We start from the raw sequence: 26,026 nt of genomic DNA on the forward strand, positions 1-26,026 counted from the left end.
AAACTTTCAGTAAAACACGTGTGTGTGTGTGTGTGTGTGTGTGTACAATAGCATATATATATACATATATATCCTCTAAAGCCACACTGTTTCTCCTGTACTACACTAAAAATTACTTAGGCCAACTACAAAATAAAATGTCTTTTCAAAGCTCTGTTCAGAGTCAAAAGAGCAAGGAAGGACTTTGTAAATAAGAAGAGAGAATATGGGCTGGATGACAATCCTGTTTAGAGGATTTTGTGACCAGCTGAACTACCTCAGCTGAAGAGAAAATGTTGACAACAGAACCGATGTCTCCTCCTTTAATCTTCAGCCATCCCTAAGTGTCACTGATGCCCGTGCCAGGAATAAAAATGCAGGAGACACCACCCACGTCCATTTGTCTTCAGTGACCCAAGTGCTTTTCCTCCGGCAGTTGTGAGCCTGGGCAGATGGTAATCTTTATAGCCAGTGAATTTCAGCTCACTATGAAATTCAAGCCCCAGGAAAGCAGTCCTCAAAATCACCCAAGGAAGCAAAGGACACAAACAGCAGTCAGCCAAATGCCATGCTGAAAAGTGTAAAAAATAGTTTTAATTCTGTGCACATCTCAGACAGAGACGTGGTGTAGACACGCCCTGGGATGCCTTCCTCCTTCTTGTTCATCTAGCCAATGCCCGCGTGTGCCTCGAGACTCAGATCCAAAAATACCCCTGGTAAGATGCCTTCTTTCTCAACCAACCTCTCCATCCCCAGCCCAGCAGCACACGCCCAGGATGGGTTAGCTTCCCCCACAATGCTGTCATCGGGGCCCCGTATGGGGCCCTTTCATGACACTTATCGTTTGCATTATCACTGCCTACTTACCTATCTGCTTCTGCCCCTGCACCGTAAGGGGTAAGGAACTACGGAATCAGCTATCTTTGTACCTCAGCACTGGGCCTGGGGCAATCATATCCCACAGGCTTATCTGCAACGTAACTTGGCTGCTTCCTCATCAAGAGCTGGAGTCTATCAATCCACCCTGTTGAATCAAGGTGGTTCTCTGTTGCTTCTCTGACCAAAAGAACAGTGCAGAAGTGATGCGACATTTCCTGTCTCAGAATATCTGTTCTTGGGAACGTGTCCTCCAGGAACCCATCAACCGTGCTTTGAGCAGCCCAAGCCACAGAGAGGTGCCACTCTAGCCAACTGCCGGCCACAAATGTGTTATCTTAGGGGCCCAGCCTGGTTGAACCCTCAGATGACCACATGAGAGACTTCAAGCAAAAACCACATAGCTGAGGACAGGCAACTCACAGAACAGCAAGAGCTAGGAATGAATTTGTGTTTTGACCTACTTCATTTTGGGGTGGTTTGTTAAGCAGCAGTGCATAACCAGAATGATACCTGCCTGGTACACAAAATCACTGGGTGATTTTGAGGACTGCTTTCCTGGGGCTTGAATTTGTACAAAAACAAAAACAAAACCACAATTAAATTCACTCTGATGCAATACATGGCACCCAGCAAACAATCTAGTAGCTGCTGCTATTATTAAAATTTTGTGGATGGAGAACAAACAAGGAGAGAAACTCGTTAAAGAGGCTATTAGATCCCTGCCAGGGAAAAGTAATGAGGAGCACTAAGTCCACAATGGTGGAGAGCCAAGCCCCGTATTTGATGCCCTTGTCACTCAAATCACATGAAAATGACAAAAGAAACGTAAACATGAGAATAAACCCATGTAACAAGCCATAAAACAGGGATGGATGCCATCGGTCAAACAAATTTTGAGAAATTTCTGGAAGAGGTACAGTAGACAGGATCAAGTCTCATAAAAAAAAATCAAATTTAGCCAGAGTTGAGAAACTAAAACCAAAGTGGGCCACAATGGGCAACGGTGGATGTGGTAGGAGATGGGACAAGCTACATTGGGCCTGGGGAGGAAAACCCAATCCAGAAATGACAGTACTGAGAGCAGAAGCAGGCCCTGAGACAGTTATGATGATTAACTGCAACTTGAATAAAGAAATGAGGAAGCGTATTTTGGGATCAGCTGTGAAATTCTCCATCTGTAGGGCAACTCTGTTCCCACTTCCTCAATTAAGAACAGTCCATCCAGCCTATTGTCCTATATCAGCCACACACCCTGACAGGAAGCCCACAAGAGTAATTCCAAGCATCTCTTCTCCATTCTGTCCCGACTCCACTCCATCTCTTTGTCCCAGTGGGGATAAACAACGGAGTCTCTGTGCACTGCCTGGGCACGCATATGTACGTATTTATACATACACCCACAGACACACCTGTATGATCACACACACACACACACCCTGGTGGTGGCATCAAGTACGAGTCTCCTTGTTTGAGCAACAGCATGTGCCTCTCCCAGATGGTAGAAGCAACAGGGCCCCACCTGTGCAGGCTAGAAACTCAGCACACAGCACACTCAAGTCCACTGGAGGCCAGTTCCCGCCCTCAGTCAGCATCATCATCGTAAACACCACGTTCTCAGGGCAGGTCCAGAAACCAGTACTAGCACAAACAGAAGCGAGATTAAATGTACGTTAAATAGATAAGTAGAAATATTGGAATGGAATGAAAGAAAAAAATAAATCCATCATTCAGAAGATTCAATCAGAGAATTCTCCCATCAGAGTGAAAATATGTGATAGAATGAGCCCAGAAAAAGTGAAGCCTCAAAGAGTCCTTTCCCCTAAAAGGGGGAATGAAGAAAGAAAAGCATACAGACAAAGCAATAAAATTGCAAGGCCTTGGAGGGGCAACAGCTAAGAAAAATACACCTCTAAACTCCAGCAGGCTGTTGAAATTTCTGAATTGAAGAAGAAAAATCTAGAAACATGTGGAAGATTAGGAAAAAAAGAATCACCAGCACAGGCCTCTTGTCTGAGAGTATAAGTGCTAAACTCACTGAAACACGGAACACTATACAATCATTAAAAGGGGAGCGAGAAGGGGAGAAAGAAATTTATGTCCCAAAATGGAACAACCTCCAAAATCTATGGATAAGTGTAAAGCAAGGTACAAAGCACTGGTACGGTACGCTACCATGTGAGTTTTCAAAAACGATGAGGTAGGGGATCCCTGGGTGGCTCAGCGGTTTAGCGCCTGCCTTTGGCCCAGGGCGCGATCCTGGAGTCCTTGGATCGAGTCCCACGTCAGGCTCCCGGCATGGAGCCTGCTTCTCCCTCCTCCTGTGTCTCTGCCTCTCTATGTCTATCATAGATAGATAGATAGATAGATAGATCTTATAAAAAAAAAACAATGAGGTGTGTGCATTTTCAATTTATGCATAATACGGACCTCCAGAAAGTTCACCAGAAACTGGTAACATCAGTTGCCTCTAGGGAGGGAAACCTGCTGTCAGAGGGAGGAAAATGATGCGCAAAAGACTTTATCATCAGGGATCCCTGGGTGGTGTAGTGGTTTAGCGCCTGCCTTTGGCCCAGGGCGCGATCCTGGAGACCCGGGATTGAATCCCACGTCGGGCTCCTGGTGCATGGAGCCTGCTTCTCCCTCTGCCTATGTCTCTGCCTCTCTCTCTCTCTCTCTCTCTCTGTGACTATCATAAATAAATAAAAATTTTTTAAAAAAGACTTTATCATCAGATATATTTTGTATCTTCTGAATTTTCTGCCATTTGAATACACTGCCTACACACACACAGAAAAATCTCAACCTCAATCTCTCTCTCTTGCTCTCTCTCTCTCACACACACATAAATTTAAAGTAAAAAAAAAAAAAAACAAGCCACAGGATGGAAGAAAATGTAATACATGTTATCTAACAAGGACTTGTATCCAGAAATATATCAAGAGCTCAGTAAGAATATATATGCTGTGTGTATGTGTGTATATACATTTGCTTTAAAAATGGAAATCCTGCCATGTGCAACAACATGAATAAACATGGAGAACATTATTCTAAGTGAATTAAGCCTACCACAGAAGGACAAATACTACATGATCCCACTTATATGAGAAATCTAAAATAGTCCATCTCGGGGGGCGGGGGGGAGGAGGGAGAGGCAGGGTCGAAAAAATAAATAAATAAATAAATAGTCCATCTCATAGAAGCAAAGAGTGAAATGGAGACTGCCAGGGGATGGGAGAGGGGATTATCAGGAGGTATGAGTCAAAGGGTAAAAATCTACAATTATGCAGGGTAAATACATTCTAGAGATCTGGGGGGCTGGGTAGCTCAGTTATGCCTCCAACTCTTGATTTTGACTCAGGCCATGATCTCAGAGTCTTGAGATCGAGCCCCACCAACAGGCTCTGCACTCAGCAGAGTCTGCTTGTCCCTCTCCCTCTGCTTCTCTCCCCTACCCACTCCCAGCCCAAATGCTCTCTCTCCTCATAAATAAAATCTAAAAAAAAAAAAGATAAAGTACAGCATAGTTGCCTATAGTTAACAATACTATATAGTATACTTAAAAATTTGCTAAGAGGGTAGATCTTATGTCAAGTGTTCTTATCATTAATAATAATAGTAACAGTAATAAAAAGGGGGTGGGAGGAAACTTGGAGGTAATGGATAGGCCTATGGCACAGATTGTGATGATGGTTTCACAGGTGTATATTTAACTCTAAACTCAACAGGTTGTATATATTCAATATGTCCAGCTTTTTGTATGCAAATCATACCTCTACAAAGTGATTTTTAAGACTATGTCAATAATTCTCTGTGCATGTGTATAATCTCCATAATAAAGAAAACAGCCCTGTAAAAATAGGCATAAAATTTGGAGATATTTCGCAAAAGATATGTAAGTGGTCAATTAAGCATGGGAAAAGAGGCTCAACATTATTAGTAATTGTGTAGAAACAGATTAGAACCACAGTGAGACACTCTACACATTGACTGGAAATGATCTGAGTAAAAAGCTGACAATACTAACTCCTGACAAAGATGTGGAGCTCCTGAACACCATAACTCCGCTATTTGGTATCTATCCAACAGAAATGAAAACATGCCACCAACCAAAGACTTGTACATGAATGTTCACAGCCACTTTATTTGTGTCTTGAGTCCACTCCATCTAAGTTATATAATTTATCGGCACAGAATCATTCACAGCATTCCTTTGTAATCCTTCTTTGTCAGTTCAGTAGTAATATCTACTCTTTCATTTCTGATTTTAGTAATTTGAATCTTCTCTTTTCCTTGGTCGACCCAGCTGAAGGCCTATCAGTTTTTTATTTTTTTCTCAAAGAACCAATATTTTGGTTCCCTTAGTTTTCCCTATTGTTTTTCCATCCTCTAGTCACTCCATCGATTTCTACTCTAATCTTTGTAATTCCCTTCCTCTGTTTACTTCAAGTTTAGTTTGCTCTTCTTTTTCCAGTGTAGCAACTTAATTTGTTAAGGGCTCCAAACTAGAAACAACCTACATGTCTGCTGATGAAGGAAGAAACAAATTGTGGTATTTTCATTCAGTGGAATACTAACCAGTAATGAAAAAAAAAAAAAAAAAGCTACAGATATAACAATACCATGAAGATCACTATGTTGAGTGAAAGAAGCCAGACACAAAAGAGCATGTATTTTTCGCTTCCAATTATACAAAATTCTAGAAAATGAAAACTAATATATTGACAGAAAGCATATCAGTGGTCACCTAGGTCCAAGAGTGGAGGAAGGGATGACCTGTAAGGGGCCAGAACAAAACCTGTGTAGATGATGTTCTGTATCTTGACTGTGACAGTGGCTTCACAGGGGCATACAACTGCCAAATCCAGTGAATCACACACTTAAATGACAGTTATCTTATATAAATTACACCCCAGAAGTTAATCTACCTTTTTTTAAAAGATTTTATTCACTTATTTGAGGGAGAGAGTGAACGAACACACACACACACACACACACACACACACGCACGCGCGAGCAGAGTGGGGAGGGGAGGGGCAGAGGGAGAGGCTGGCTCCCCACTGAGCAGGGAGCCCTACAGATCCCAGGACCCTGAGATCATGACCTGAGCCGAAGGCAGCCATTTAACCCACTGAGTCACTGAGGCACTCCAAAAAATGCCTTAACCTTTTTTTTTTTTTTTTTGCCTTAACCTTTTTAAATGTTTTTATAGTAAAAAGAAGGCAATGGAACAACTTCTATATAGGTATAAAGGGGAAAACCTCAGGCAAATTGCCAATCAGAAAAGAATAATGTATACCACTTAGGTGTTTTTATATGTAATTTACACCATCCAGGGTTTCCTTTTTAACTGGTTACTCGCAGACATAATGCAGAACACTGAAAAATAAATCAGGATAAAGCTTTGTTCAAGAAAGAAGACGTTTAATGGAAAGCTGATGTTACTGTGAGGTTCAGTGCCATTAAGAAAAGAATTTATAAGATAGAAGAGGCGTTAATTTTTTTAAAATGATTATAATCAAGAACTCAAATTCAGGATAATTTCAATAAAACCTAGAAGGGGAGATAAAAGCAAGCCCAAAGTGTTTCCTTGTTCTAGAGAAAATTACAGTTACTAATGAAATCTTGCCTACGGTACAAAAATATAAACATTAGTCAAATAGAAACAGGAAAGAGAACTTGGGAGGAAAATAAAATTGAACAAAGCACTCTTGATCAATCTAACCAAGTCAAGAAATGGAGAAGGAGGAGAAAAAGGATATAATAAACAGAAAATAATAAATCTAAAATTCTATATAAAACATTAGCAAACTAAATCCCAAACCAAGTAGAATTTATCCTAAATATAAACATAAATATGGTTCAGCATTAAGAATCAACTAATTATATTAATGAATGCAGAAAAATCAAATAATCGTTTCCATAAATGCTAAGAAAGCATATTATTAAGTTCAAATTCCATTCCTGATTTTTTTAGTAAGCTATTACTTTAAAATTTTTTCTTAATTTGATAAACCAACAGCAAACACTATATCTAGTAAGAAAATAGTCAATACATTCCCCTCAACAAGTAACAACATAAGCATGCCCTCACTATTTAAGAATATCCGTTGGTCCTGACCAATGCAATAAAATGAAAAAAAAAAAAACTTTTTTGAAAGGAAGCACTGAATTGAAAAATATATTAATCCCTTGTTTTTTCCTAAGGAGACAATGAACTGAAAAATAATTTGAGGGATGCCTGGGTGGCTCAGCGGTTGAGCGACTGCCTTTGGCTCAGGGCATGATCCTGGAGTTTCCGGATCAAGTCCCACATCTGGCTCCCTGCAGGGAGCCTGCTTCTCCCTCTGCCTAAGTCTCTGCCTCTCTCCTTCTGTCTCTCATAAATGAATAAATAAAATCTTTTAAAAAAATTGAAATGTGTTAGGAATTCAGTAAGGTGGCTAGACGCAAGATAAAATTACAAAAATTAATAGCTTTCCTATGTGATATAAATAAGCTATAAGATAACGGCAATAATTTTTATTTTAGACCTTAATCTTTTAATCTTGGGGTAGGGGAAGAGAAACAGGAACCTGAAAAGCCCCGAAATGCATTAGGCTGTCCGAGGAGGATTTGGCTCCAGGCACCAAGAATGATGCCAAGCACTAGATAAATATTTGATGAATAAGTGAATGGAATATGAACTTCCTGATTAAGTCTGGTTCCTCTCATCTATTTCCTTTGGGAGGGAATTCTGTTTTCTTACCAGCTGAAATAAACCTTTCTTCTCAAGGTATATAGCACACATATCAAAAAGATTCCTCTTGTGCTTCATGTTGAATGAGCCAAGAGTAATTCACTTAGGTCAAACAAAATGAAAATCAAATAAAAAGATGAAACGAAAATGTCTGCCACAGTCAGTTCATGGTAATAATCAGATCAATGGTAATGTAAATATAACCTAATTGTGAAATTTGAATGTTTATTGTGGGTTATTTGTTAAAGGTATATGATTTGACCTTGAAGTCATACTTACAGGAAATAATCCTAGAAAGGACTCAAGATTTTCTTTAGCACAATAATATACTCTTCTGAAGAACTGGGTCGATTTTCTCTTCCATTTTTTCTGTCGTTTTATAAAAATCCTTCATCATACAACCTTGCTGTTTTAGAAACCAGCATTTTTCTTCTCTTCCATCTTTTACTTTCTGAATTTTTATACCACGAGATGCACCTATCCTTACTGTATCTAACAATTATAGGCAAAGAATATTCTTTGCAGTCATCATGCAGTAACATGCTGCCCATCTCATTTATAAAAATCAGCTATGAGAATAGCTTTTGAAGCCTACTATGCATAATCTCATTAAGTTATCAGAACAACCTTACAAAGTTGGTACTATTATTACTCCCATTTATTGATAGGGTTAACAGAGGTTCAAGGCAGATAAATAATTTTCCAGCAGTAAGCGACTATAAGGATTCCCTTGATGGACTCCAAAGGCTCCATTCTTTCTACTCAGCTGCTTTGAACCTACATTACTCTAACCACTCCAATGGAAATTCTAAATTTCTTTATGTAGTGTACCTCCTTGCTTTGGAAGCAGAGGTAGCAAATGAATTTTATTCACTCAGCTGCTGGTAACACTGTTTCTCACAATTAACAGATCCTCTTTACCCATTTATTACAAAATCATAAACTGACATATAGATGTTTCCTTGATTCATGTATATAAATCAACAGCAAGGCTTTTCTGTCAACCTCATCGTAAAAAAAAAGTTGTAAAATGTAGGGATCCCTGGGTGGCGCAGCGGTTTGGCGCCTGCCTTTGGCCCAGGGCGCGATCCTGGAGACCTGGGATCGAATCCCACATCGGGCTCCCGGTGCATGGAGCCTGCTTCTCCCTCCGCCTGTGTCTCTGCCTCTCTCTCTCTCTGTGACTATCATAAATAAATTAAAAAAAAAAAAAAAAGTTGTAAAATGTAAACATTACTTCTATAATTTATAATCTTGGAACACCCTAATACGTCTTTAATAAATATGACCCTTTCCACTCACACTCAGCATTGGACACGGCAAAGTCCTAGAGAATAAAAATTATTTAAGAAAAACAAAACAACAATAACAGCATAGAACAGTGTCTACTTTTGTCCTTCAGAATCAGCTGAAAGTAGAGATGTGACCATTTTGCTCAAACCGTGGTACCTGAGACATGCTTAGAAATCTGCAGATATCCATGTTAGCCTCGAATTTGGGTCTTGTTCTATCTAAAAATACATAGTCTATCAACTAAACAAGATACTTTCTAGGTTGCTCAAAGATACCTAAAGTAATATGTCAAGCCTCCCGAAGACAATCTGTTACACCAAAAGAATCAAGTCAACTCAACTGCATCGTCTTCCCAAGAGGGGTCAGTGTCATCACTAACAGAACCAGCTCCCAGTACCATTTCTTCCATTTCCATTTGTTTCAGAGTTGGCCATCCCCCTCTCTAAGAAGCTACAAGGAATCCTGGGTAACCATTCACCAGGATAAAGGCTGTGATCATGGAAACTGGGAAGGAAAAGAGCAAATGTCACTGGACTAAAAGCATCCCCTCCTCTTTTACCATGATAGGCACTGTCCAGGGCGGCCCATTTGCCAGGAAGGACAAAAGCAGAAGCATAAAATGGGAGTCCCAGAAAGTCTGGACAATCAGTGAAACAACAGTTGACTTGGACCAGGAAAGAGAAGACTTCCTTAACCCAGGAAAAAAAAAAAAGATAGTTCCAAAAAATTTGACATCAGGAGAAAAGGTTAAAAGATCACTCTGAGCCAATATTCACCTATATTTGATCACAACAGATTAAAAACTACCAGAAGAGGGGATCCCTCGGTGGCTCAGCAGTTTGGCACCTGCCTTTGGCCCAGGGCATGATCCTGGAGTCCCGGGATCAAGTCCCACATCAGGCTCCTTGCATGGAACCTGCTTCTCTCTCTGCCTGTGTCTCTGCCTCTCTCTCTCTCTCTCTCTCTCTCTCTCTCTCTGTCTCTCATGAATAAATAAATAAAATCTTTAATAATAAAAAAAAACTACCAGAAGAACATTATCTCTCTTATCCTCTCAGTTAACAGCCTGGCCTTGTCCCTTTTAGGTTGTGAACAGTTATGACTCAGTTTTCAAGCAGAGGACAACATACCCATCTACTCAACAGAACTATGAGTGAGAGCCTCATTTTTTATGTTTGTTTGAAATACAATCAGGGGTAGTCGGGAGCTGGTTAGGCAAATGTTTCCTTTTTAATCAGTATCAACTATTATTAACTAAATTAGGAAGAGTTGGAGGGTTCTTTCTCATTTGGTCAAATAACCTCCAGGGGTGGAAGATTACATTCTGAAAGGGTCAGAAAGTGACTCTCCTGAGGGGTAAAGGTGCATCCTTCCAAGGCTAGTGTACACATTTACACCTATACTCTTAAAAACACAAAATGATAGGCTACACACAGCTGGTATATACGTTTTTTTACTTTTTCCTTAAAACAGTCTGCCATGTTGCATATCAGGGTATATAAGGCTGCCTATCCCTTGAACACGCATTTTGTAAATTACCATAGTTTACAACGAGCTCCCTATTGATGAATATTTGGGCTCTTTCTCATCTATTGCTATTAGAAACAATATTACAACAAATACTCATAAATACTCATATATACTCCTCATTTAGCACATGTCCATTTATTGAGTCAACAAATATCTGAGTACCCACCCCATCCTAAGCTATGTTCATGCCCGAAATTATAGCAGTAAGCAAACCAGACGGAGCCTCTGCTCTCGAGGAGCTTACAGCACAGTCTAGGAGACAGACGTGTGACAGCAAAATCCCACTGGGTCAGTCAGAGAATTCTTCTAAGGCAAGTGATTTCAACCTTGGCTGCATGTCAGAACTAGCTACAGAAACCTTTTTTTTTTTTTTTTTTTTTTTTTTTAAGCACTAGTCTCTGGGCCATCCTAGAATCATTAGATCCAAATTTCCTGAGGTGGGCCCCTGGCATCAGTATCATTTGATGAGTCCCCCGATGACGTGAATGCTTAGCTGAGCCTGATAAACTTTTTTTGAAGACAGCGTTCCTCGATTTTTAATGTGCATGCAAATAATTTAGGAATAATGTCAAAATGCAGATTCTGATTCAGTAGGCCCAGAACTCTGCCTGAGGGTCTGCATTTGCAACGAGCTCCCAGGTGATGTCAATGCCACTGGTCCAGGGAACACACTGAGTAGCAAGGTTCCAAAGCCCTAGTGGGAGGCAGCTGGAAACACAAACACAGAAAAGGTGGGCAAGCGAAAATTCACATGGCATGCCAGGCAGCTCTAGAGTAAAATCATTTGGCAGGGATATCCCGAACTCCCTAGGAGAGGATCAGAGAGGCAAATAGGGACCTGAACACAGAAGGCAGAGGCTTGCACGGCCATGGCGAAAGCTTTGGGAGGCCGCTGCAGGTCTCCCACGACGGGAATGACACACACAGGGCAGTGTTCTTAGGGAGGTGAGCATCGGCTGACCGTGGCAGAAGAGAGCAGACTGAGTGAAAGCAGGAACACAGGACAGGTAACCATACATCTTAATTAGGATGTTGACTAGGACCACGGAAATGAAGAGATTGAAACAGTGATGCTGCCTGCAGGAGGAATGAGATACTTGAAAGGAGGGCCAGGAGAGGTATGATTTTAAACACCCTCACCAGAGAGCGACCTTAAGGACGCTGAAGACAAGGATCAGAGAAACGCCTGGTAAGATGCATTTGAAGCGAGACCCCGCAGGTCGGGGAATCCTAAACCTTGATGCAGCTATGTGAAGTCCGTCCAGAGGTGGGATGTAAGGAACCGGCCAAAGGCGGGGGACGTGGCTGGCCGGACCCACAGTTAGGGCCTGAAGGAAACAGAAGCCGATCGGAGAGGCAGGGGCAGCCCAGGGCATGACCAACAGAGGACAGAATCCATTCATTCAGCACCTATTTATTAAGCCTCTGCTATGCACCAGCCCAGGCACTGGGCTAGGGAGCAGTGGACAGAATGAGACGGGGGGCGGGGGTTGTTGAGGGGAGGCCAGTAAACATCATGAATCACAGAAAACGGGAACTGAATGCTGCAGTCTGGAACTCGGGTCCTAAGCTCAGGTCTGCCAGGAGCTAAGGGGGTGACCTGGTCTGACAAGTTGCTGCTTCTCTGGCAGAGCCACAGCTTCAAGCCGGAGTGGGGCAGGGTGGGGGGGGGGGGGGTGTCTGGGGATGGATGCCCTCTGAGGCCTCTGCTGGGCTGTGCAGTGGGTGAGCGGTGGGTGCAGACCCGGACCGGACTCTGCCGCCCAGGCAAGGGGAGCAGATGGCCAGGCAGATGGAAGCCCTGCGCAAAGCCACTCATCCGGGAGCCTGGCGGTGATGGGGAGAGAGAAGCTGCCCTAACAAGGCAGGTGCTGAGTGAAATAAGTCAATCAGAGAAGGACAAACATTATATGGTCTCATTCATTTGGGGAATTTAAAAATTAGTGAAAGGGAATAAAGGGGAAAGGAGAAAAAAATGAGTGGGAATTATCAGAAAGGGAGACAGAACATGAGAGACTCCTAACTCTGGGAAATGAACTAGCGGTGGTAGAAAGGGAGTGGGCAGGGGGTGGGGGTGACTGGGTGACGGGCACTGAGGGGGACACTTGATTGGATGAGCACTGGGTGTTATGCTATATGTTGGCAAATTGAACTCCAATAAAAAAATACATTAAAAAAATAAAAATTAAAAATTAAAAAAAAACAAAAAACAAGAGAGGTGTGGATGGTGAGGACAAAAGCTGAGAGGAGCTAGAAGGTGACCCAGGAGAAGAGCCATGAGCTGAGACACAGGAGAGATTGCTTTCATTCCCCTTCTGTGAACAGACTGTCCTAGAGGGAATGCAACCTACTTATGGTGACTAATGTGTGCAGGTGCTCAGAAATAGGGGAGGGGGCTTGGGGCAGGCTGCCAATCCCACAGCAGTGGTGGTGGGTAGGAAGAGGGGCTCTGAAGCCAGGTAGACCCAAGTTCACATCAGCCCCATTCTCCTCTAGCTTTCTGCCTTGGAACAAGTTACTGCTCCCAGAGCCTACTTCCCTCCCCCCACTCCCCTGCACACACCCCCCACCTCCACTATCAGAGGGGAACAAGACAGCAACTACATCATAGGGGAGTGCACGGAAGATGATCCAGCAAGGCTCCCGAGCAAAGTTAGAGCCCTGTAAATGCTAGCAGTGATTATAAGCATAGCCTGCCATGATCTCTGCGTGAAGGCAAGGATAACTGAGGGAGCATTTATGCTGAGCACCCTCTCCGGGGAAGAGACCAGAACAAAGGGGAAAGAAAACAGAAGCAACTGGTTGGGGGAATGAAATGCAGTCCCAAGCACACATAAACATGAAAGGCTGGTCATGAGGGGAGATTACATTAAGTATTTCTAGAAAGAGGATATGCTAGAATGTTGACAGGTGATGGAGGAGCAAGTGCCACAGTCAATCCAGATGAGAGAAGCCTGGACTCCTAAACACACCCAAGGAACTGGAAGGTATTATGCTGAGTGAAGTAAGTCAATCGGAGGACAAACATTGTATGTTCTCATTCATTTGGGGAATATAAATAATAGTGAAAGGGAATATAAGGGAAGGGAGAAGAAATGTGTGGGAAATATCAGAAAGGGAGACAGAACATAAAGACTCCTAACTCTGGGAAATGAACTAGGGGTGATGGAAGGGGAGGAGGGCGGGGGATGGGGGTGAATGGGTGATGGGCACTGAGGGGGGCACTTGACGGGATGAGCACTGGGTGTTATTCTGTATGTTGGTAAATTGAACACCAATAAAAAATAAATTTATTATTAAAAAATAAATAAAAAATAATAAATAAATAAATAAATAAATAAACACACCCAAGGAATCCAACAGTCCTGACCTAGAACAGCAAGATGGCTACAAGGTGACTGTAACAGGACCTGGCAACCAGTACCTGTAAAGGATATACTGGGGGCCAGCTCCATGGGTGTGCGCTCACACGGGATTCTATGCTCACAAGGGTTCCCCACTGGGCTTAATGCTCTGTCATCATCTTGAGATTCTTGATAAAATTTTAACAAGGGGACAAGCATTTTAATTTCGCACCGGGTCCTGCAAATTACATAGCCAATCTTGGATACACTGCTAAAGAACACTCACTGGATTAACATATGCGTAATAAAACCTAAGGGCTGGAAGACAGTCAAGAATTTCCCATTATTGTCAGACCAGAAAACAATTATTCAAATTCTCACTGAAATCCCAACACTGAGCATTAATTTAAAGGACGAAACTTGCAATAGGTAACCCAATGCCTCCTCCAAACATGCTTTACACTCAAGAATTTCTTTAACTCAAAGAAATCATTCTGACTACCCTCATGGCATTCTCCTTTCATCATCTTTAGTTGCAATACTTCACTTGAACCTCCTCTGTCTCCTTTCCCAGCCTTGACTCCCTAAAAGTAAGGTCATCTTGTTCATCTAAGGTATCTGCAAGGTATGGCACACAATAGGCCAAAGCTTTGTATAAATCTTTGAGAAAAATGAACAAAAAGTCCAAGTGCCCTTCACAATTGCTGATGCAAGTCATGAAATAAACAAGATTTGCCTGACTGGACAGCACAGAGAAAGGCTGCTATATTGCATTTTTGCAGCATAAATGCTGATGCCAGCACGATGACAACAAGCCCAGTTCCTTTAGAGCACACCTCTGCCCTAATTAAATAGCCCTGAAGAAGGTCTGGGCTTCCATTTTTGCAACAGAACAGCTCTTCTATAAGCACGTCTATTCTAATTATGGACCTGTCCCAGGCTACTGTCATTTCCAGAATTTAGATATCTTGACTCCCAGGAACATGCCTTATGCAGCACATAGTACAGAGAAGTCACTCAAACATTTGTAGAATATATTCATCTTAGCACTTCAACTACTAATATGATTTATTGATTTTAGTAAGAAATTAGCTTTAAGAGTGTGTGTGTATATATATACATATATACATATATAAATATATACACATATACATATATACACATATATATATCCTCAATGGGGAAAGGACGTCTTTTCAACAAATGGTATGCTGGGAAAAACTAGAAATCCACATGTAAAAGAATGAAGTGGGATGCTTGTCTCAGACCATGTGCAAAAATCAAAATGGATTAAAGACCCAAACCTAAGACCCCAAACTATAAAACTCCTGAAGAAACATAGGAGAAAATGTTCATGACATTGGACTTAGCTATGATTTCTTGGATAGGACACTAAAAACACAGGCAACAACAGACAAATAGGACTAGAGCAAACTTTTAAAAATTTTGCAAAAGACACAAAGGCAACCTATGGAATGGGAGAGAAGATCTATAAATCATATATCTGATTGGGGTTAATATCTAGAATATAAAAAGAACTCCTACAACTCAACAATAAAAAAATCAAATAATCTGATATAAAAATGAGCAACGGACTTGAACACATATTTCTCTAAAGAAGATATACAAATGGCCAGAAAGTGTATGAAAAGGCACTCAACAGCACTAATCATCAGAGAAATACAAATCAAACTTCACGTCCATTAGGATGGCCACTTTTGTCAAAAGAATAGAAAATATCAGGGCACCTGGGTAGCTCAGTTGGTTAAGTGTCTGACTCTTAATTTCGGCTCAGGTCATGATCATAGAGCTGTGAGATTGAGCCCTGCCTTGGACTCCGAGCTGGACACAGAGCCTGCTTAAGATTCTCTCTCTCCTTCTGCCCCACCACCCCTCCTCCCTCTCTAAAAAAAATAAAAATAAAAAGCTTTTAAAAAATAAAAAGCTTTTAAAAAAAGAACAGAAAATATCAAGTGTTAGTGAGACTGTGAAGAAACTGAAACCCTTGTGTACTTTTGGTAGGACTGTAAAATGGTACATTCACTCAGCAGGGAGTCTGCTTCCCCCTCTTCCCCACTCATGCTCTCTGTCACTATCTGTCTTCTCTCAAATGGATAAATAAAATCTTAAAAAATAAATTAAATAAAAAGAAGAAAATCCTGTCATATGCTGTAACATGGATGAACCTTGAGGATATTATTCTAAGGAAATGAACCAGTCACAAAATGATAAATACTGCATGATTCTATTTATATAAGGTATCTAAAGGAAAAGCATCATATTTACAAAGACAGAAAATAGAAAAGTGGTTACCAGGAGCTGGGAGGGAGGGGAATAGGAGTGTCTGCTAATGGGTAGGATGAGGTATCTTTGGGGTGATGAACATTCTGAAATTGGACACTGGAGAGAGTTGTGCAACCTGTGAATATACTAAAACCCACCACACTATACACTTTTAAAAAATGGATTTTATGCTATGTGATTTATATCTCAATTTTTATTTTAAGAAGTATCTATACCTGGGGCACCAGACTGGGCACAGTGAGCTAAGTGACAAACTCTTGGTTTTAGCTCAGGTCGTGATCTCAGGGTCGTGAGATCAGGCCCTGCGCCTGCTCCACGCTCAGCGGGGAGTCTGCTTGAGATTCTCTCTCTCTCTCTCTCCCTCTGCCCCTCTTTCTGCTTGTGTGCGCGTGCTCTCTAAAATAAATTTTTTAAAGTAACAATAAAATAAAAAATAAAAAGCATCTATGTCTTAGAAAATCTATAGTTTAATTTTTGACCTGTTTCTCCCAAAGTTTATTTTATTCTTGCCATGATGACTCAGCCAGTCACTAAAACTTGTGACTCAAGAATCTCCCCTGGAAGAAATCTTTTTACTGTCTGCCTGGCACACACATCTCACAGCTGCTCTGGAACCCACAGCTGGAACGGGGGCTGACTTACTCTTTCAGCTCCGGCCCCAGCCATGGTTGCACCTCTGGTCTCAGGCAAGGTATAAGACCCGACCTGTGTCTCCCGGAGATTTTCCCCATGTAAGAGATTCACTCCCTCTCAGGAGGCATGGTTAGAAAATATGAGGGATGGAAGCTATCAGTCGCCCCATTTCCCTCCCTCACGGATAAAGCTGGTCTGGGAGCAGGAGACTGGCCCTCGAGAACATTCAGACCCCAATTCCTGCTCACTCCTGTGCTTCGAGTGAGCCTGCCAATAGGTTTGCCTTTTGCGTAGGTTAGAGGCTGGTGTGCAAACAAAACTGAGCAATAAGCTCCCTGGAATCAGTGAGTTAAAACTCCACTGAGACTGCTCCCCCCACCAGGCTTCTGCTCCAACAATCCTCTCCCTGGACCCCCCACCTCTTGACTCACCCCAACCCACCCCAGCCACGGTGACCTACCAAGCACGGCCCTGCGCCTTCCCCACTTAGAGTACTGGCCTCCCGATCACCCGGGGTAAGGCCCTCACTGTCTGCCGTTAGAGACGCAGTCTGCCCCCTGCCCACTCTCCAGCACCCAACCCAGCGGCCGTCTCTGGGGCCAGTCAGGCGACCACACGCTGCCGCGCTTGGGCACCTGTGGGCTTTCTGCGCCCGTCACTGCTCCTTGCTCCGGCCACTGCTCAGACACCTACGTCTCCACTCGCCACCTCCAACGTCATCTCCTTTGGGAGAGCCACCGTTTTCCACAGCACCATCACTCCCTCTTTCCAGCCTGTACCTTACTCTCACCATGACCACAGTGGGGACTGTCAGTGGGGTGCACAGGTGGTTCAGTTACGTGTCTGCCTTTAACTCATATCATGATCTCAGGGTCCTGGGATCGAGCCCCAGGCCGGGCTCCCTGCTCAGCGGGGCGGCGGCTTCTCCCTCTGCCTTGCCCCTCCTCCTCTGCCCCTTCCCCTTCCCTGCTTGTGCTCTCCTAAATACATACATACATACATACATACATACATAGATAAAATCTTAAAAAACAAAAAACAAACAAACAAGCCTGTCGGTGCCCACATCCCCCCACCCTGACCAGCTCAGCTGCCGGCGTCTGCACTCCTGGGCCTGCCTGCTTCCCCTACCCTGCCCACCCCCGGGGCAGACTGCCACATGCCTGGGGGTTAAGCGCCCACACATGCCCCCCAGAGAGCAGCCGCCAGTGCCTGGGAACCAGCCTCCCCCGGGCGTGGGGGGCCGAGGTGCGAGCTCTGGGCAGGTTGCGGGGGGGGGACACCTGGGGAACCTACCACTTCTGGCGCCTGCCCCTGCTCAGTCGGCCACCTGTCCACCAAACAGCTGGCGGTTCCGCTCCCCCGGGGTCCGCTTCCCAAGGCCGTGCAGACACCTGGCGTTTGCACGTATCTGCTCGGGCTGGACACTCTCCCAAACACGCACCCCCGTAAAACAACCCAACATTCGGACGGGGGGACACCGAGGCCCACGAGGTTGAGCAACTCGCCCGAGGCCGCAGAGCCGGTATCTTCGGCGCCTTCCAATCCTATAGCCAGCTCCTGTCCCCGGGACCGAGAGCCCTGGAGGGGGGGTCCCGTTCGTTCTCTCTCGCGGCCCCATCGTCCAGCAGAGCCCGGCAGAGGCGCGAGCTCAAAACCTAAAGGTTTCTGCTTGGGTTAGTGCCCGCCCTCTGCTACCCCGACACGCGGCTGGCGAGCCTGCACCCCGGGAGGCTGACCACGGGGCAGCCGAGTGAGGACGGCCAGCCGGCGACCCCTGGCACATCTCCCCAGCGAACCCGACGCCCCCACGCCATTTCGGGCCCCTTGGCCAAGTCGTTCCTGCGTCTTGATACAAAACCTCTGACTTCGCCCCGAACCTTTAGCAAGAGCTCCCGTCTCTCCTGCCCTCAGCGTCTCCCCTCCACCCGCATTTACCCCAAGCCACCACCCTTCTTACCCCCAACGTGCCACAGCACCCCCCTTCCGAAAGACTCAGTGTCCACCTCAACTTCCACATCTTCCATGGCCATTTTTTTAAAGATGTTACTTATTTATTTTTGAGAGACACAGAGAGACAGACACAGGCAGGGGGAGAAGCAGGCCCCAACAGGGGACTCGATCCCGGGACCCCGGGACCCCGGGATCGCACCCTGAGCCGAAGGCAGATGCTCAACCGCTGAGCCACCTTCGTGCCCCCTCCACAGCCATTTTTATTTGGATTTTTAGGGGTTACGCATCTATATGATATGGAGGAGCTTCCCGGAAGCAGCATCTGCGCTTAGCCCTGAACTCCGAGTAGGCTTCCAAGGGTGGGGTTCAGACAACCTCCGTCCTGACTCCTGCCTCAAACTGCACCCCAATCACCTTTACACTTCCTGCTCGCACTTGCCTCCCAGTCTGCACCCCCTCTCTGGGAGGGCGCCTGTCATGCCCACTATACCAACACGAGTGGTCTTTACATTTTCTAATCTGTCTTCTTGCAGGAACAGCTCCCACCAAAACCCCATTAACGCCTCCCTACTCCCTCTTTCACTGCCAGCCACTCCCCGTCCCAAGCACCCATCACACAGTCCTCTGCTCAAAAACCCTCTAGGGTTGCCTCCTGCCCTCAGGATAAAAGCTCACCTCCACAGCACAGCATGCAATGCAGTCCTGGGTCTGCTGACCTGTGTCCCCACCTCCTCGCTCACCACCCCCACCTCTGGACCCTCAAAACCCATCCCGACACATCCCTCGACTCCATCCAGTTGCAGCGGCCACAGGTCTTTCCCATCTCAGGAGCTTTGCTCAGGCGACTCCCTCAGCCCGTGATGCTCTCCCCACCCCATACCCAAAGGGCTCCCCAAACTTCAAAGGCCCGGAGAAAACACCACCTCCGCACCGTAGCTGACTTGCAGACATAAACCCCGACAATGGGGCTGGCCAATAGGAACTAAGCACCCCTTCCCAATACTCCCAAAGGAAAATTCTATTTTTATTTCACATTTTAAGGTCAATGTATCTAACAATTTTTTTTTCGTGTCAAGTGACAAACTCAACTGAAGACAGTGTCAATAAAAGGGAACTCACGACATCCTACTGTAAGCAAGCAGCAGCGCTAGCTTCAGGCATAGCTGGCCCAGGTGGATCCAGGATCCAAGTGACCTCCGGGCCCGTCCCCTGCTTCCCTCCCAGCCCTATGCTCCTCTCCGGCCTCAGTAGCCTCTCTCCACATGGCAGCAAACAAGGGTTCATAATCATAACCCTGGCATCCACCTGAACAAATCTCAAGAAAGACTGCCTGGCTCTCCGAAAGGCACGTGTTCACCACGGAAGATATTTTGGCCAATGGAAGATACTGACCAAAGACCCAAAAGGTCTTTCAGGGTATTCCTCCCCCAGCCCAGAGCCTTCCGCCTTGCTTCACACAGCATCCCTCCCAGCAGCTGCTTCCTCTCTAGGCCTCCTTCCTCAGTGGCCCCTACTCTTGTTGAGCTCCCCCCCACCCCCCACCACAGTTCTAGTTCCTTTCGGAAGCTCCTGGATTTTAACATCACCTCCTCCCACTGACCCTCTAGCCCTGGGGGTGATAGCACTTTCCTGCTGTTGCCGGTCTACTCATCTCACTGCCTTCTGCTGGACCTCTCATGTCTCCCATCACCTACGTAACTAACCCCCTTGTGTTAGAGCCTCTCAGTCTGAGATACCTAGAGCGGTTTTTCACCCTGACTGGGCCACAGCTGATGCAGACACTGATGAACACCAGGCAGGAATGCAAAAGAAAATATAGAGAGTACACCACCTAGCAAGAACCACCCTCACCACCTCACGTTTATTGAAGGCCCACTATGTAGCAGACACGACTCTAAGGATGAACTCCCCAGATCCTCCCATCAGCCCTGGGACATAGGTGTTTCTGTTAGCCCCTCCTTAACAATGAGGAAACTGAGGCTCAGTGAGGTTAAATAATTTGCTCTTACAAAGACTGTGGGTAGGCAGAGCTGGGGTTCAAACATCCAGCCAGGCTCTGGAGTGCCAAGTAGAGAGTGTTTCCAGTAGGAGGGTACTCAACAGCATCAAGTGCTACGTGGAAGGCGAAGGTCAGGATAGACAAGGACAGTGAAGCGGCTCCTGGATTTTGCAAGAAGGAAGTCATGAGTAAAGTCAGAAATCTGACAGCAGGGACGCCTGGGTGGCTCAGTGGGTTAAGTGTCTGCTTTCGGCTCAGGCCTCGATGCCAGGGTCCTAGGATCAAGTCCCACATCGGGCTCCCTGCTCAGTGGGGAATCTGCTCCTCCCTCTCCCTCGGCCCCTCCCCGACTGTACTCTCTTCTCTCTCACCCACTCTCTCTAATAAATAAAATCTTAAAAAAAAAAAAAAGTAGACAGCAGTAGGGTAAGGAGTTAGCAAATAAGACAACAGGGGCAGGTCATTCCTTCAAAAAGTTTGGCTGTAAAGAGTCACTGAACAGGTCATGAGATGGGGAAGAAGCAGGCATCACAGCAGGGTTTTCTTGACTCCTGGTCTGTTTTCAAGGCCAGGGTGACTGGGCATGTTTAAGTACTGATGGAATGAGCCAGCCAAGAGGGAGTGTGAAGACACAGGCACGAATGAGGATGATGAACAGAGCAAGGTCTCTGAGAGGCCAGATGGGCAGGCCACATAGTCCAGGAGCGGCTCAGAAGCCCCTCTCTGGTACCTGGGGGCAACCAAGAAATGATGGTTACGGATTGAGGTCATTTCGTAGTCTGGAAAAAGAAGTTCCTTTATGGTGGCTTCCGTCTTCCCATCAGCAAAACAGGAGGGAGGAGCAGAGGGACAGAAGGCGTGAGAACAGAGAGAAGCTTCAGATGGGCCAGGGTGCACCCTGGGAGCCTCTGTGTAAAGAAAGGAGCGCCCAGCACCACTGAGGCCCCAGCTGTGGTTGGTACCCATGAACCTACACTGGCAGCAATTCTCTGGGTGCATTTGCATCCTAGGCGTAGGCAAAGGACCTGAGCCAATGGAATGATCCAGGCGGGGTGTAAAAGGAGAGCAAGGGAATAGAGGAAAGGAAGTGGGGGAGGAACTGATGAGACTAGCGATGCAACCTGAAGAAGGGGTGTGAGTAAAAGCGGTCAGGGAACAGGTGCAGTCAGTCCTGACTGGGAAGAGGGGAAGGCGAGAGACGATGCTATCCCACGGAATTATGTCAAAGCTGGAACCTTTCTGAGTACGGGTGTAGCCAGGGAGAGGGCAGCTGAATTGAAAAAGAGGTCAAGGTGTGTGGAGATAAAGTCAAGAAGCTGATAGTTTTGAAGGTTTTAACAGAGTCCCTGAAGGGGAGGGCATAATTTGAGAAGACAGTGAGTTAGGGCCTTGAGATTTTAATGAATGAGAAGCAGGGGACTTAGAAATGACAGGGAACAGAAAGTCATGGAAGTCCTGTGATGGATGTTTGTGCTCGCTCCACATTCCTTCGTTCCTCCTCCTATTAGCAGCATCCTGATCCGGCTGCGGGAGCCCTCTGTCCTCCCCAGGCACACAGGGGGCTTCTGAAATACTAGTAATATTCTCTTAACCTGGGGAGTAGGAACATGAGTGTTTATTGTTCTTTCAATTGTGTAGTTATATTTCAGTCTTTAAACATTTTATATGCTTTATACGTACATTTCACAGTTCAAACAAACAGACCTGCGAAAACTTCCTTTCTCCACTCTCCGAAGATAAGGACCTGGTGCAGGTCCGGGCAGTGAGAGTTAACAAAGCTTGATTTCGGTGCCTGACCCAATTCAGGCCCATGAGACACCAGCCCAGGGCTTTGGCTGGAGCTATTAGGAAAGAGGTGCTCTCTTTCTGCTGAAGTTGTGAGGCTTATTTGTAGAACATATCCCTTCGCTAGCTTGAGAATAAAACTAACACAGAAGAAAGCAGAGCCTAGAGACAGAGAGTGACAGATTTCCAATATCATTTGAATACCTAGTTCCAGCCCCTCCTGAAGCCGAATTACCTGGGGCTTTTCTTTTTAAGATTTTATTTATTTATTTGACAGAGATTGAGAGAGAGAAAACACAAGCAAGGGGAGCTGCAGACAGAGGGGGAGGGAGAATGGGCTCCCCCCCCCCCCCCGGGAGCTGGGAGCCCAACGCAGGGCTCGAGCCCCAGGCCCCGAGGATTGTGACCTGAGCTGAAGGCAGATGTCCAACCAACTGGGCCTCTCAGGTGCCCTTACCTGGGGCTTTTCAAAGCATAAACCACTAGATTTTGTTTTTCTTTGCCAGTTTGCATTTGGTTTATGTCCTTTTAACTAGAAATTCCATAATTCACTGGAATAGCCAAATAAAGGATTCTCAATTCAACAGCTCGTGTGATCCTTTTCAACACATAAGTCAAATCGTGCTCTCCTGCTGGAGACCCTGCAGTGGCACTCAGAGTAAAGGCCACCGTTCTCAGGTGGCCTATGATGCCCTACAGAATCCGGATCCTTCGCTCTCAGCTATTAGTCAACAACTCTCTATTGTTCACTCTGCCCCAGGCACAGTGGCCTCGAGGCTATTCCATACTACGCCAGCCAGATGCTTCAAGCCTCTGCTTTAGCTGTTCCTTCCACCTGGACATACCTCCAGACATCTGCTCACTGACTCCCCGCCTCACCTCCTCCAAATCTCAAATTCTCAGAAGGCCTATCCAAATCCTCCTCCCACAGCTGGTGATCCTGAACCTCCCCCCACCAACCTACTCTTTCTCCCTTCCATAGCATTTATTATATAATATAGTATGTGCTCACTAAAACGTACCCAATGAGGGCAGGAGTCTTCCACTGGTTGACTCATCTCAAGTTCCTGGAACGGTGCCTATCCTGTAGTAGGCCCTCAAATACGTGAATGAACAAATAAAATGACATGGGCTTCCAGGGAGAAGAGCTTAGTTTGTAAAAAGGCAGTGGAGAGAAAGGACACTGAGCCCCATCTCTTGATCCTGATATAAGTGGAGTGGAGGAAGAAAAGACACCTCATTTCGAAGACTTTTGGAGAAGCTGTAACCTAAGAGGGCAAGAAGTAGGGGGAAGAGTTCAGTGAAGAGGCTGAGGATGTGGGAAGGGGTGTTAACCAGTTGGGGCTTGAGTGGGCTTGGTGTGTAAGTTTGGGGAGACATAAAAGCTGGAGGCTGAGTCAGGGGAGAAGCAGCTCAGAGTGGTTTGCAGATGAAAGTAAGAACGAGGCAGGCCAAGTGGTTTATTTACATTAGGTGGAGATGAAGGAGGTAGTAATAGAAGGTCTGTGAGTTCATCTGGCACGAAAAGAATTAGTCCGAGCAATCCTTGGAAGATAGGAAGGATTCTTAGAAGTTGGTGGATGAAAAAGCCCTCGTATTTGGTTGTCATTTGCTTCTTCTTCTTCTTTTTTTTTTTTTTTTTTTTTTTTGTCATTTGCTTCTTGAGCAAGCATCACAGACGCCGCTCAGAAGCATCCGCCGGACCAAGACACAAGGCTTACCTGTTCTTGGCGACATCCTGGGTCCACAGAAAGTAACCCCCCTCTGCATAATATAATAACCCTGTGCCACGAGCAGCCTGTCAAACCCTCGTTCTCCAAGCCCAGAACTGATTCTGAACCAACATCCAGGATCACAACTCCATTGTCCAAAAAAGGCGAGAAAACAGGTTTCTTTTCAAAGACGGATCAGAGCACTCAGCTTTCCTACCTGTCCTCCCGTGACCCCCAGGCTGCCTGGGCAAGAGAAAGAGGGTAAAGAGAAGGCTTCCTTCCACCGATCCTGACTAACCTCTGTTGCACGCTAGCTTCTCTCTACAGAAATTTCTTCACAGTTGCTAGAACACACGTGCATGCCAAGATTCAAGGAAAATGTTACTTCCAGTCAAGGAGAAGAATTGCGTTACTTAACCTCTAAGGAAAAGTGGCTTACTATAAATCAGGCCCTTGGGAGTGATGTCATTTTGATGCTTCTTACAGCTGTAAGGAGACTTATTAAATATTCAATAATTAATAAGAACAGCTTCAAAATTGTCTTTCTCACAGAACTGCCCCTGTAAAAGAAGCCAGCGGGAAGGAGACTTGGGCCTGACTTCCTGCCCACCAACAAGACCTTAGTGGTACAAGGCGTCTGTCCTCCCAGTATTTAGTAAAATGTCCATATTTCTGAGGCAGGTATCCTCCAGGAGAGGATCATTAAGCAATTGTTTAAACCCGTGGGAGCACCTGGCTGGCTCAGTCAGAAGAACATGCGACTCTGGATTGCAGGGCCATGAGTTTAAGCCCCACACTGGGTGGGTAACGATTACTAAAAATAATAACAGTAATAATAATAAATACAAACATTTTAAAAATAAATAAAATAGCCACCAGTGGCTGCAGCATTCAAGACGGTTCCAATAATCCCCACCTCCCGGTATTTATTCCCTCTTCCCACTTTGTACAAGCACTGGTTTGTGTGACAAACAGAATATGGCAGGATTATGTCACTTCCAAGACCAGATTGTACAGGAGTGTAGCTTGAGTCCTGGGATCTCTTGCTCTCTTAGAACACTTGTTCTGGGGGGAAACCAGCTGCCAGGTCAAGGAGCCCTATGAGGAGGATCTAAGGCCTGCCAACAGCCCAGTGAGTGAGCTTGGGAGCTGATCCTCCCGCAACCGAGCCTTCAGATGACCCAGCCCTGGTCAACACCTCGACCACTACCCTCAAAAGAGACCTGAGGTCAGAACCACCTGGCTAAGCTGCTCCTAGCTGACACTACTGACCCACACACACTATTTTCAGGTGCTAAATTTCGGAGTAATCTGTTACACAGAAATCGATAATTCACTACCCTGAGAAGGAAAATCAGAAGGTTTAACTTGGGTCTCTATCCTACAACGTGTAGTGTAGGAACAATGTCTCCGTTTGTAAGAAAGCCACCAATTATTCATTCAGTCACTCAACAACTGCTTATTGAATGTCAAATATGCACCGGGTATTTCCAAGCAACATCACCCTTCGTATATAGTTTATCATCTATAAAATAAAGAGAGAAAAAAATCACTAACAGCCCTCTCCGTCCTCCTCCCCCCCTCCCACACACCTACCTCAAGCTGCTCAATCCATCGGTTTCATTAGCTTTTTAAATCTTTTTGTTCCTAATGCTCTACTCCTCACTCCCGGCTTTCATAAACTCTTTCACGAAGGTACATCAAGTTCCCCTCCATGGCTATTTTGAGTGCTCCATGCACTGACACTCATTTTTCTCCTACCACACGCCCTCCCATCTACGGGGGTAAGAATTAGGTCCTCTGATCCCAAGGAGCATTGGGCCAAGGGAGAATTCACTAGGGGGAGGGGATCCGGATCACAGGCGTTAAGAACAATTCT

The 26,026-nt window shown here is 45.2% G+C and overlaps 1 protein-coding gene across 1 annotated transcript in view; it reads right to left on the bottom strand.

Annotated features, from left to right (window-relative positions):
- SNX30 (sorting nexin family member 30) overlaps positions 1-26,026 on the bottom strand; it is a 115,019-nt gene that overhangs the window by 87,846 nt on the left and 1,147 nt on the right. The window lies entirely within an intron of this gene.

The sequence above is a fragment of the Vulpes vulpes genome, chromosome 12, assembly GCF_048418805.1.
Source record: "Vulpes vulpes isolate BD-2025 chromosome 12, VulVul3, whole genome shotgun sequence".
In the NCBI taxonomy this organism is placed as follows: Eukaryota; Metazoa; Chordata; class Mammalia; order Carnivora; family Canidae; genus Vulpes; species Vulpes vulpes.